Raw genomic sequence first — 14,115 nt, 5'->3', positions numbered from 1 at the left:
CAACTTGTTAGTAACCCCTCTGCTTATAATCTGCCTTAACTGATTGTCTGCTTTCAGTTTGTTTGATTTTTTTTTCCCTTTCTGTAATTGCCTACCCTCCAAGCTTCACAGAGCCCAGGTAATATATCACCGTATTTCTCAACCACCCCTGTAGATAACACTTCTGACATATGGGTCGCTATAGTAACAGGAGCTTAAGTTGTTTTCCAGAAACTTGGAGTCAGCTCCTGCCCAGTTCAGACTGGCTAAGACTAGCGGGGACCACTGAGCCTAAAACTGGGCCTACTCAGAACACTGAAAACCTCACCTTTTACCTACCTCCAATCACATTTCCCCACACCTAAAAACCACCCTGCTTCTTTATCCCATAAATATCGCAGGCCGTCACCCTTGGGGAGACAGATCTGAAATTTGTTCTCGTTTCTCCTCACTTGGCTGCGTAATGAATTAACCCTTTCTGTACTGCAAAGCTCCATGTCTCAGTTTGGCTTGCCACATGTTGGGCAAACAAACCTGGTTTGGTAACACTACACTATTATAAATGGGATTGTCTTTTTTTACAATTTTTTTCTCAGATACTTTATTGTTAGTGTATAGAAACACCATTGATATATTTTGTATATTGATTTGTATCCTGTAACTTTACTGAATTTGGTGATTAGATCTAATTTTTTTGTGTGTGGAGTCTTTAGGATTTTCTGTATATAAAATCATGTCATCTGTAAACAGAAAATTTTACTTCTTCCTTTCTGATTTGGATGCCTTTTATTTCTTTTTCTTGTCCAATTTCTCTGGCTAGAACTTCCAGTACTATGTTGAATAGGAGTGGTGAGAGTGGGCACTCTTGTCTTGTCCCTGATCTCCAAGTAAAAGCTTTCAAGCTTTCTCCATTTAGTATGATGTTAGCTGTGGGTTTGTCATACATGGCCTTTATTATGTTGCAGTGTATTCCTTCTGTACTGAATTTGTTGAGAGTTTTAATCATGAATGGATGTTGAACTTTGTCAAATGCTTTTTCTACATTTATTGTGATGATTGTATAATTTTTATTTTTCATTCTATTAATGTGATGTGTCGTGTTTATCAGATTGCTTATTGAACCATCCTTGTATCCCAGGGATGAATCAAAACTTGATTGCTGTGTATAATGGTTTTGATGTGTAGTTGAATCTGATCTGCTAGTATTTTGTTGACAATTTTTGCATCTATATTCAGTCAGATATTGGCCTATAGTTTTTGTTTTTGTTTTTGTTTCTTGCAGTGTCTGTGTCTGGCTTTGGTATCAAGATAGTGCTGGCCTTATAAAATTAGTTTTGGGGTGTTCTGTTCAGTTTTTTTTTTTAAGGGTTGAGGAGGATTGGCATTAATTTTTCTTTGAATGTTTGGTGAAATTCACCAGTAAAACCAAGAGTAGGGATACTTCCTCCATAGTAACAAGAAAGTATGGGTTCAAATGCCATGGATTGGTAGCTTGGTGGTAGAGAGATAAATAAGCTTCTATTTGCTTTTAGTTGAGGAGAGGCTCAAAGGTTTTGTTTTGGTTTTGTTTTGTTTTGTTTTTGTTTTTAGCTCTTTATTGGAGTATAATTGCTTTACACTGTTGTGCCAGTTTCTGCTGTACAACAGAGTGAATCAGCTGTATTTATACATATATCGCCATATCCCCTCCCTCCCTTGGAGGCTCAAAGCTTAATGGTTAAGAATATGGACTCTGATGCCACAGTACCTAGGCTTGAATCCTCAGGCCCGTTAGTTAGTAGCTGTATGAGGTCAGGCAAGTTTTCTAACTTCTCTGTGCCTCAGTTTCTCCATCTTTAAAATGTGGATGATAAAAGGTTGTCTTCAGGATTAAATGAGTTCATACGTATAAAGATCTTAGAACAGTACCTGTTAGATACTAAACACTCAATATATATTAGTTCTTAGAATTTTCTGAAGGAAATGTGGCATGAAAAAAGAGGGGAAGGTTTGGAAGAGTCATTTCAGAGAATGAGAGAGCAACAGAAGTCCCAGAAAGTAGGATTGCTGGGCAGTGTTGCAAGCCCAGTAAAGATTTACGGTCATGAATTTAAATTGAGACTAATCAACAGGGATATCAGCTTTTCTTCAGCAATGTCATGTTGCTTAGGAGTAAACTCAGAGTGTGTAGAGAGCTGCATTATCCCAGAGAGCCAAGTGAAGGGAGAGGACAATTAAGGCCATAGTGATACCCAGGGCTGAGTATGATTACGGAATATGAAACCTAGTTTAGGTAAGGAAGTAAGTAAGAACAAATGAGGGGAAAGAATGATGACCTACAGATCTTACTAAGTTCAAGGAAGTGCTGGAGTGGGAGTAGGTGACCTGGAAGGGTGAGAAGTGATGGTCAAAAGAGGGGACGCCTGAAGTCAAGATTTTGAAAGTGAAACAGTTATTGATGAGAGCAAAGACCACATCATGATGAGTATGATCACAGTCATGGATGACTGAGGTCAATTAGAAGAACAGATTTGAGGATAACGAGGTCCAAGAACTAAAAGCAAAAGGGTTTAAAGTATTGTCCTAGGACGTGTTGAGAACAATGACAGGAACAGCAGTGTAAAAAAAAATGAGAGCTAGGGACTAAAATCAGCATTGAATGACAGCCAATGCCCAGAGGGTGGGTAGATAACAGCAACAAAACAGAATAGTAGGGGGCGAAGTGGAATGGCAAGGACTTAAAGGAGCTAAGCTTTATGAAGGAGGACAAATGGTTTAGAGGCAGCAAAGACGAGCATTTAGTCCTTACAACACCCTGTGGGATAGATAGTAGCACCCCTTTTAGCAGATAAGAAAACCGAACCCAAGAGACTTGCTCAAGTTCACAGAGTTACTAAATAACAATGCTATACTCTGGTTTCTCTTCAGAAGATATAATCTTTCTCCTTTTACTAAAGAATAATGCTATCATTCAGCACAGAATTATTGAGTGCTTCCTACGTGTCAGACACTGGGCTAGACATTGCTATTACTTAAGAGAATGAGATCCCTCCCCTAAACATGAGGGGAAACAATATTCCAGAAACATTATTCAGCTGAAAACCTCATGTTGCTGATGTCTTTTGGCATAAACCAAGTGTTGGGATCTTGAAACATTATTATTCAGACTGAGTTAAAAGATTTACAACGTGTCAATTAGTACTCCTCCATTGGCTTCTTAAGAGCAGGAAGCACATCATACTCATCTCTGTGGCCCTAGAAATTAGCCCAATGTCTGGCACACAGGTACTTAAAAATGGTGGTTTGGGGGGGGGGGCGTCAAGGAAGGGAGGGAATATGGGGATATGTGTATAAAAACAGTTGATTGAACCTGGTGTACCCCCAAAAAAAATAAAAAAAAAAAAAAAAAAATGGTGGTTTGGGGCTTCCTAGGTGGCGCAGTGGTTAAGAATCCGCCTGCCAATGCAGGGGACACGGGTTCGATCCCTACTCCAGGAAGATCCCACGTGCCACGGAGCAACTAAGCCGGTGCGCCACAACTATTGAGCCTGTGCTTTAGAGCCCGTGAGCCACAACTATTCAGCCCATGTGCTGCAACTACTGAAGCCCATGCGCCTAGAGCCCATGCTCCACAACAGGAGAAGCCAAGGCAATGAGGAGCCCGCGCACCACAACAAAGAGTAGCCCCCACTTACCGCAACTAAAAGAAAGCCCACGCAGAGCAAAAAAGACCCAACACAGCCAATAAAATAAATAAATAAATAAATAAATATTTAAAAAATGCTGGTTTGATCTGAATTATGTGTTCTATTAAAACTGACTTACAGGACTTCCTAGGTGGCACAGTGGTAAAGAATCTGCCTGCCAATGCAGGGGACCTGGGTTCGAGCCCTGCCCTGGGAAGATTCCACATGCCACGGAGCAGCTAAGCCCGTGCGCCATGACTATTGAGCCTGTGCCCTAGAGCCCGTGAGCCACAACTACTGAGCCCATCTGCCACAACTATTGAAGCCCATGCGCCTGGGGCCTGAGCTCCACAACAAGAAAAGCCACTACAGTGAGCAGCCTGCGCACCACAATGAAGAATAGCCCCCGCTCGCAGCAACGAGAGAAAGCCTGTGTGCAGCAACGAAGACCCAATGCAGCCAATAAATAAATTAAATAAATAAATAAATGTATATAAAAAATTGTTAGTTTAAAAAAACAAACAAACTGACTTACAGGGACATCCCTGTCGGTCCAGTGGTTAGGACCCCATGCTTCCAATGCAGGGGACGTGGGTTTGATCCCTGGTTGGGGAACTAAGATTCCACATGCCCTGCAGCGAGGCCAAAAAAAAAAAAACCCAAAAAACAAAATAAAGGCAAAAAAACTAAGTTCCAAGTTCTGTGCGAAGAAACATCACCTACATTTTCTCCTTTAATTCCCACATCAGTCCTTTAACATGTGTATTATTACACCCATTTTACAGATGAAGACATTAAGACACATAGTTATTGAATGGTTTGCCCAAGATCAGACAGCTAGTAAACAGCAGAACCAGAACTAGAATCTAGGTTTTTTTCACCCCACATTCACTCAACCATAGCTGCAAGCTATATTTGCATTATGTATGTATGTAAATAAAGGTCTTGAACATGACACAGGCATCATCATCAACTTCTAAATCAGTTTTAACTTTTATCAGGCTTATGGAGGCATCAGCAGGCTCTACTTAACTTCAAATGTCAAAACATATGTCATCAGGAAGAACCAGGAGCAAGGGCATTTCTTGACTCCTAAGACCATGTCCAATTGCACAGCACTTTTTCTACATTCTACACCAAGTCTCAAACTACATGCTTTAGATCATCAGCTAAAATTAAACATGGCGGAGACACATCAGCTCTCATTTCCACATTCCTCAGTGACTGGCCTCTCTTGGAATGAGGTAGCAGCTGAAGCAGAGCAGAAAATGAGGATCAGACTCAGAATCAGTAGGAAGAAATGATGTTTACCATTAAACTTCATAAGTTTACCAAGCACAGGAACTGGAACAAATTTATCCTGCCATGAATATCAACAAATGTGAAGCTGAAGATGTGATTTTTAAAAGATCAGGGACTTCCCTAGCGGTCCAGTGATTAAGACTCCATGCTCCCAAAGCAGGGGACACGAGTTCAATCCCTGGTCAGGTTACTAAGATCCTGCATGCCACGTGGCCAAAAGAAAAAATCAGAGACGGGCAAGACTGGAAGCAAAAAGACAAACTAAGAGACTTTTAAAAAGCCAAGCAAGCAGTAGAAATAATCTAGACGTGAACAGTGAGAACAATGACAGCAGGGATGGAGAATGGGAAAGATACTGTACTGCATATTTATTGAGAAATGTTTTGGAAATAAGATTTTAAAACTTACTAAACAATGGAATTAGATGAGGAGGGAATAAAAGGAGGGAGAGTTAAGATCAAGTTTTCAAATTTGCACAACTGAATAATTATTTAAGTAATCAAGTGTTTTTTTTAAGGAAGAACAAAAATGGCTTGTGTTTCTCTATAAGAAGTTTCCTTCCTTTACACAGCTGTTTAGAAATGTGATTTTTTTTTAAGTTTCCAGCAAAAATTATTTCCAATTTTTCCACAGCCAAGATTGTAGGGGCAAATTGCTTCAAAATGCATTCTGTTGTTGCTGGTATGTTGCCTTCTCTTCCTAAACTTCCCACCAACTGCTTTTTGTTATTGCTGTTGTTGTCATGTTTCTTAATTGGCATTTGCTGGGCATCAAATAAAACAACATTTACAAAATGCTGCCTTCTTAAAAGAAAACACAGAAACCTACAGAAACTTGACTAGCCTTTGCTGAGTGTAGAGGAAACAGAAGATCAAGTTTAAATATAGGAAAAGCAAACTAAGACATAGCCTCTTTTGCCCACAAACAAATCCTAGTTCTTTCCCATCCTTTCCTCCAGCTAGAGAGCAAGAAAGTGAAATGTCAAGTTTGGGAAAATACAACTGTGATTTTGAGGCAGAAAGAAGCTGGGGAAGGGCGAGAAAATATTTTAGGAGCTCTAGACTCTGTAAGTGTTCTAAGGAGGCAAAAAAGGAATGCACTCATCTTTTACCCTCCCCTTCTAAAGTACCCTTGGAGACACACATTCCAGCTACCCTGGGCTTTAAAGATTTCACAAACATCCTCCCCCCATACACACACACACACACACACACCTCAGATGGAACTGACTCCTCATTCCCTTTTGCCCCCACCTATTCTCTGAACAAATTTCTTTCAGAGAGTCTGGGGCACCTTATTTTGTTGATTATAGTGTGGTTCACAGAGGCTGAACCCTGTCCCCCCGACAATGGGCTCTTTGAGGACTTGGTCATATGTGCATCCTCAACTTAGCTCTCTGTCTGATATGGACAGTAATGAAACAGTGGAAGCAACTTAGCAGCAGCACCATGCAATCTGAATAAAAGGTGAAGCAGGGCAAGGGAAGCTGATTTGCTGGAGACAGTTTTTACTTGTCTTTTGTATTTATCTGAGTTGGTTTACAGGCTAAATCTCCTGAGCCTCCTTCCTCAATAAATGTCGAGGAAAAAGCAGCTTCTCAAGACTATAATCTCCTCGAGGTCAGTGACTTATTCGCTTGTATATCCCCAATATGAGAACATTGCCTGGGACGCAGCAGCCCACACTGAATGTCTGTGAAACTGATTTGAATTGAGCTCCTCGCTTTTCTCTTCTTACTGTTGACCATTTGAACCACAGCTCCCCATCCGCAGATTCAACCAACCACCGTTTGGATAGTGATGTAGTATTCTATTGAAAAAAATCCAGGTATAAGTGGACCTGCACAGTTCAACCCATGTTGTTCAAGGGTCAACTGTATTCCCTTTTCCTGAAATGACCTTTTCATTTTTCTCTGCCTGGGGGACTTTTTACTGATCATGCAAGTCCCAATTCAAATGTCAGTTTCTCTTTGAGGGGTTTTTCAGACACACACCCTATGCCAACAGCCAGATGGAACAAATCTTTTTTTCTTTTATAATTTTTTTTTAAATTTAATTTTTTTTGGCTGCAATGGGTCTATTTTGCTATGCACGGGCTTTCTCTAGCTGTGGCAAGCAGAGGCTATTCTTCGTTGCAGTGTGTGGGCTTTTCACTGCAGTGGCTTCTCTTGTTGCTGAGCATGGGCTGTAGACATGCAGGCTTCAGTAGTTACAGAATATAGGCTCAGTAGTTGTGGCTCACGGGCTATAGAGCACAGGCTTAGTAGTTGTGGTGCATGGGCTTAGCTGCTCCTCGGCATGTGGGATCTTCCCAGACCAGGGCTCGAACCCTTGCCCCCTGTATTGGCAGGTGGATTCTTAACCACTGCACCACCAGGAAAGTCCCCAGATAGAACTAATCTTATCCTTTACTATGTCCCACAGCAGATTACACACACCTGTAATACAGGGAGCAATGATCTCACAACGTCCTTAGTGAGTTCATACACAATGTATTGTGTATGCAACATTGTCAGGATATGTTTTAGGAGGACAACTTTACCTGCTTGGACCAGGATGGATGGCCTGCTGGAGTCAAGAAGCCCACAGTCTGTAAGAAAAGTCTAGAGGAAAGAGGATGAAGACTGGATGACAGCAGGAACAGAAGGGATGAAAAGGAAGATGATGGAGAGGAGAAATGTTAAGGGAAGAGAAAGGGAGGAATCAAGGTGGACTCCAGATTTGTAGCTTGGGGACACAGAAAAAGGTATGGGTTTGGGGGAACACTGATAAATGAAATGTTGGATGTGTTGAATTTGATGTATGTGGCACATTAAGGTAGAAACAGGTGTTCAGCAGGCAAGTGGATATATGAATTTGGAGCTCAGGAAATAAACCTGAGCTAGAATTATAAGTTTGAGAGTTTTAATCCAGAGATGGTAGCTGAAGGCATGGGAAGCACTGAAATCACCCAGGGAACGTGGAAAGAGCGTAGGGTTCAGGAGGGAACCCTGGAAGAGAGCAACATTTAAGGAAGGGGAAAAGAAAAAGAGAGAGAGAGAGAGAAGCCAAGAAAAAAGACTGAGAATGAGCAATTAGACAAGAAAAAGAATGAGAGGGTTTGGGGAAGATGAGACTGAGGGAGAATATTTCAAGGTCATATGCAAGAGGTGAAGAGGCCTCCTCTCCTGCGGACTCTATTTATAAGGTTACTGGCAGATAGAGAGGAAAATGAGGTGGGGAGACAAGGAGTAGACTACATAATGAACTTTGGGAAGATGATGAAGTATGAAAGGTGAGAAAGAGGGGACTTGTGAAGTGAAAAAGAATCTCCAAGTAGCAATGAGAGCCTAGCTGAGTTTAAGGATATGAACCATTAGTAGCACTGGTTTATCTGGTTGTGAGTTTTTTTTTTTTTTCTCAGCAATTCTTAGTAACTTGATTGTAGGAACAGAGGAGGCACATAATTGAAATTATCTAAGGTTAAGGGGATTTAGAGGGTAGGTGTGGCAAAAGGGCTAAGAAGAAAGGAGTTGAGAGTACTGATTGAGGTGAGAGATCATGAGATCTAGGCTGATTGTGGCAGGAAAGGAAGATAGAATAGGAGAAAAGAGTCAAGAGGATCTCCTCTGAGGTTTAAGAGGTTTAATGGGATTAAGTGAGCTTGGAGGATAGAAGGTTATCAGAGAGAGGAGTTTCAGATTTCGGCGGTAGAATAGTTTCAGGTGATGGAAAGGTAAGGGTGTAGCCATAGAAGTGGAAAGGTATAGAAGTCAAGGAATTGTGAGGCCACTATGCTGGAAAATTCATTTACATGGAAGTTGAAATTATCTATTTGATGGGAGGGGTTGAAGTTGAGAGGAAAGCTGTGGGACAGGTGCCACGACCTTAATGAAAAAAGTTACTAAATGATAACAGTCATAAAAAGAGACTCTTCTGTGATTCCCAAACTTTCCCAGAGGCCTAAGCAAAAGACTAAAGAGACTAAGTTGAGTTTTATAAATTATTTGTGGATATTGCTTATCTATGATATCACATGACCAGGACTGATTTTCTCCAGTTGCTGCAGCAAAATAGCATCAAGAACTTCTGGGAATTTATCACTAAGGGAATAATCAGAGATTTATGTACAAGGATTTGTTTGTAGTACTGAAACCCTGGAAACAACTTATACGCCCAACAATAAGGAAAAGGTTAAATAAGTTATAATAGATCTGTATGATGCGCTAAAGTACAGTTGTTAAAAATTGTTTGAGGGAACTTCCCTGGTGGTGCAGTGGTTAAGAATCTGCCTGGCAGTGCAGGGGACACGGTTTCAAGCCCTGGTCCGGGAAGATCCCACATGCCTCAGAGCAACTAAGCCCATGCACAACATCTACTGAGCCTGTGCTCTAGAACCTGCAAGCCACAACTATTGAGCCCAAGTGCCACAACTACTGAAGCCCGTGCACCTAGAGCCCATGCTTCACAGCAAGAGAAGCCACCACAATGAGAAGCCCATGCACTGCAGCAAACAGTAGCCCCCACTCACCACAACTAGAGAAAGCCAGTGTGCAGCAGCGAAGTCCCAATGCAGCCAAAAAAAAAAAAAAAAAGATTGTTTGAGATGTAATGATAAATGAAAAAACTATAATACAAAATTATAAATATATATATAAAATGGTTAAAAATTATATACAGTATGATTCTAATTTTATTTAAAATGTGCATATCTTCCCAGAAGACTATAAGGATATACAGAAAAACATCTGTAGTCAGTTTGTGGGATTGTGGTTAGCTTTATTTTTTCTTATAATTCTTTTGTCTTTTCCAAATTTTCTGCAAGTAACAGACATTGTATTTACAATGAGAAAAAAATGCCATTTTGTGAAGAAATAAAAGAAAAGAATACAATAAATTTATACCAAGTATTTTTATGCCAGCTCTGAATTTTCCAGGTATTTGTCACCTATAATCATAATATGCCCGCCTTCTTAAGGAACAGGAATAAACCAGCATCACAGTTCAATCAGTGATATCCTATCAGATTCTGCCAGAACAGCCTTCTGCCCCAATAAGAAGCCCTGCAGAATCCCTATGCCCTCTTCCTCATCCTGTATCTGTCTAGGTCTCCAGTGAGCTGACACTGCAACGAGTCAACTTTGCAAACTTGGAGACAAGTCACCACAGCCAAACATTTGCAATGTTTTTATTCCCTATTTTCAGGAAGTAGCCTTCACTAGCACCAGTTCTGTGTCAAGCCAGCGACCAAATGCTGAGGACAAAGACCCGTCATGCATGGTTCCTGTCTTCAACGAACACAGTGCATTGCTGCATAGGAAATTCATGCTAAACCAGTAGTGAGGAAGGGTGCTATGGGAGCACAGGGGAGGCACCTAAGCCAGTCTATTGGCAGGAGTATCTCAGTATCCCTAGTACCTAGCCCCGGAGTTGGCAAACATTTTCTGTAAAGTGCTAGATAGTAAATATTTTAGGCTTTGCAGACCAGACATTCTCTATCACACTACTTCACTCTGCCTTTGTAGGACAAAAACATAAATGAATGGGCATGGTTGTGTTACAATAACACTTTATTTACAAAAATAAATGGCAGGACAGATTTGCCTTCAAACCATAGTTTGCTGATCCCTGACCTAGTGTATGATGGACTTACAATAAATACTTAATGAATTTCTTTCGACTGTAGAACGAAGGGGTAGAGGCAGGATTTGTATCCCATTACATTCTGTAGTAGATGCTAACGGTTTCTTGTCCATTTTTTCTTGGCATTCACTTTTACTCGCTGAAGGCCACTTACAGGGAATACTTACAGCTCTTTGCCTGAAGGTTTTAATTTTTTTTTTCTGTCCAGAGAACATATTTGGCCTGTGGGCAGAGCAAGCTAGGTGTTTCAGAGATTTAATGTCACGAGAAGCTGTCCTTAACTCGATGGACGGTGAGTTGGTGGATAATACCCCAGCTTCCTCACCTCTCATTGAGACACCCTGAATGTGTCCTATACTGTCTCCCAGAGTTCCTGGGCATAATCGAGCTCCAGTGGGCTACCATAGTAACTAGCTTGATAATGTATACATATTTTGGCTTTCTTCGCTCTCCTGTCTCACTGCCCTACTCCCACTCACATTTCCTGACATCACATCCTAAATAAGTTACTTGAATTCCACCCCAAACCAAGAAACATACTACTACAACTAAATATTCTACCACATCACAGTGTTTAGCCAGAAGACCCCTGCTAAAATGTTTTTGTTACCTGCAAAAGTAACATACAAATTATTAGTATCCACTAAAATATTGGCACAGAATAATCCAGCTATCATTAAAAAAAAGAGAGAAAGAAAGAAAGGAAGGAAGGAAGAAGAGAGTTTTTAGAGACTGGAATTCTGCTATAAACCAGCTGTGTGACCTTGGGCAAAACACTTAACCTCTCAAACAAAGAGATTTTGTTCCCTTTCTGGGAAATAGGGGCAATATGATTTCACTGGGTTTTTGTGAAGATGAAATAACACTAGGTATTAAAAATGTCTCACCGAGTCCCCCAAATGTTGCTCGAAGACGGTTTTCTCCCCAAGTCTAAAATCTTCTTCTTAGTCCTCATTCTCCTCTGCCTCAGTTGACATTTTTTACAGGTATTCAATGCTGTTGTTCCTAATATTTTGTTGTTCGTTATCTTCTTCACCTGCGCATGGCTTTTCTCATTTATCTTGCCAGCTTCCAAGGGCAGGGGCCTTATCTTATGCTTATTTATAATTAAGTGAATTCATATATTTGAAAATGGTTTGCAGACTGCAGAGTGCTTTGTTATTACTCATCTCATTCTATCAACATGTTTTGAGCACCCAATATATGCCAGTCATTGTGTCACACATTAAGGATACAGAGAGAAGTAAGATTTGGCCTCTGATTCAAGAGTTTAGTGAAGGAGCCAGATTATGATGATATATAAATAAATTAGATACAATGAGATGTGTTAGGAGAGGGGTATGATGTAAGGCTTTGAAAGCTCCAATAATGAAACTATTTGCCTGAGAGAGACAGTAACAGAACTGAATTCCAGTGCTGCCTCCCCGCTTTACTAGCAAGGGACTTTGGCCAAGATACTTAACCTTTAGACCTCAGGTTCTTAACCTGGGAACTGAGAATCAGCATACCTACCACACAAAATTGCCCTGAGGATTAAATGAGAGGATAAATGCAAAGAATCCAGCATAGTACTTCTACATAAGTGGTGTCTGATGCCCAAGCGCATTCCTTTTTTCCCTTTCATTCTATGGAAGGTAGGAAAGGCTTCCAAAGGAAACAGCATTTGAGCTAGGCTTACCAACATGAAAACTTTGCTTTCTTTCTCGGGGAGGAAAAACTAACACTAGTAGAGTAGCTACTAAGAATAGGCACTCTCTCTGGGGTTTCCCAGAATGAAGAGGGGAAGAATAGTCCAAGCAAAGAGAACAGTACAGGTAAAAACATAATGTTTTGAGACTATGTATGGTGCATTTGGGAATGGCATATCCTTCCAGATGGGGTAGGGTGAGGTAAACCAGTGAACCATGGTGGGAGATGGGGCTAGAGAGGGAGATCTGGGCCAGACTGAATACCACTTGCAAAGTTCTTTTCCTTCTGATATCTATTGTTTAGAGTTTAAACATCCAGCTAGAACTGCAGACTCACTGTCTTTAGGCATAAAAAAGTTCTTACAGGTCCACAGGGTTCCAATCCTTAAGTGGAAGCACATCAATTACAGAGATCTAACCTCCTATCTAATTCCCAGGACTACACAGTGATTTCCAAAACATGGGCCTTGGTGCATAATTTATGTGTTCACTTTGTAGCTTTGTAATTAAATCTGCAGAGGATTTGGAGATCCACAGCAATACTGGTACAACTCCGTGCATACATAAACACACCATGTGGGAGTGGAAATTTGATGGTTTTCAACACTCCCCTATCTATATAGCTCATGATAGATTGTGTTACGAGTGCAATTAAGTGGACCCAGGGCAGGTATGCACTGACAAATAAAAGACTGAAAAGCATGTGAACTGATGGACCCACACAATCCTTCCTGATCCAAATTTCTGTTACATTCAGAGTCTGTACCATATATTCTAGCTTTGTGATATTTATTATGTACGCTCTGAACTGTTCTCTAGGATATCTGGTGGAAGAAATCTGAGCGTTGTCAAGTGTTTACTGTATTCTGGCGCTGTGAGGATAATTTCACATTCGTATTACTGAGGGCTTACTCTTTGTCAAGTGCTCTAGGTACACAGTGGAAAACAAATCAGACTTGGTTTCTGCCCTCATGCAGCTTCTAAGTATCTCAAGTAAAGCTTATAACAACCCTTCAAAATTAGAATTTTAAAGAAAAGGAAATGAGAACCAGGGGAGGTTAGTAATTGGCCCCAGAGCCAACCTATGCATTAGGCACAGTAGACATAGTGCTTACGGCTCAAGAACATGTTTTAACATTAATTTCTTTTTAAATCAGAATTTTGAAATGAATATAATAATAATGAGTATATAATAATGAATCCAGACTGCATAATATTTGTCTTTAGGCCATGCAGCAATAAATATATATTTAAATAGTTCCTTTGTTTTTTGTTTTTGTTTTTGTTTTTTGTTTTTGTTTTTGTTTTTTAATGGAGGTTGGGTCCCATGAAGGCAAAAGTGCCTAGGGTCTACAGATGTCATAATATGGCCCTGATTGGCCCCAGGTCACATTGCTGGTAAGGGAAGAACAAGGTCAGGCCAGCCCTGGTAAGCCTGACACCCTTTTGATCAGATAGTTTCTAGACGGTAGACACTGTGCCTTCATTCCTCTCCTGGCACCTAGTTCCTAGGGGTAGCTCAACAAATACGGAATTAAATTTTATTGTTACCCCAAATTGCTTTATACAGTGAACAATGAACAGTAAATTCTAACAGATTGAAGAAAACTCTGTGAACGCTGCAAAAATCATGTGGGCCTACTTATCTGGAAAAAAAACCTCTAAATTAAGTCTATGCATTTTATCAATTTGTAGAATTTTGGGGTCAAAAGATTAAAACAGACATCTTTCTTTCCTTGCAAACAAAGATGCTTATCTTATACTACATATCAGACCTCTGACAAATCTTTGATGTCAGTGTGATATCCTAAAACTAAATATAATTATGTATATTTCCAATAAAGAGCTTAAAAATTATGT

This window comes from Hippopotamus amphibius, chromosome 1 (genome assembly GCF_030028045.1).
Source record: "Hippopotamus amphibius kiboko isolate mHipAmp2 chromosome 1, mHipAmp2.hap2, whole genome shotgun sequence".
Lineage (NCBI taxonomy): Eukaryota > Metazoa > Chordata > Mammalia > Artiodactyla > Hippopotamidae > Hippopotamus > Hippopotamus amphibius.
This window is presented reverse-complemented; position numbering follows the sequence as displayed.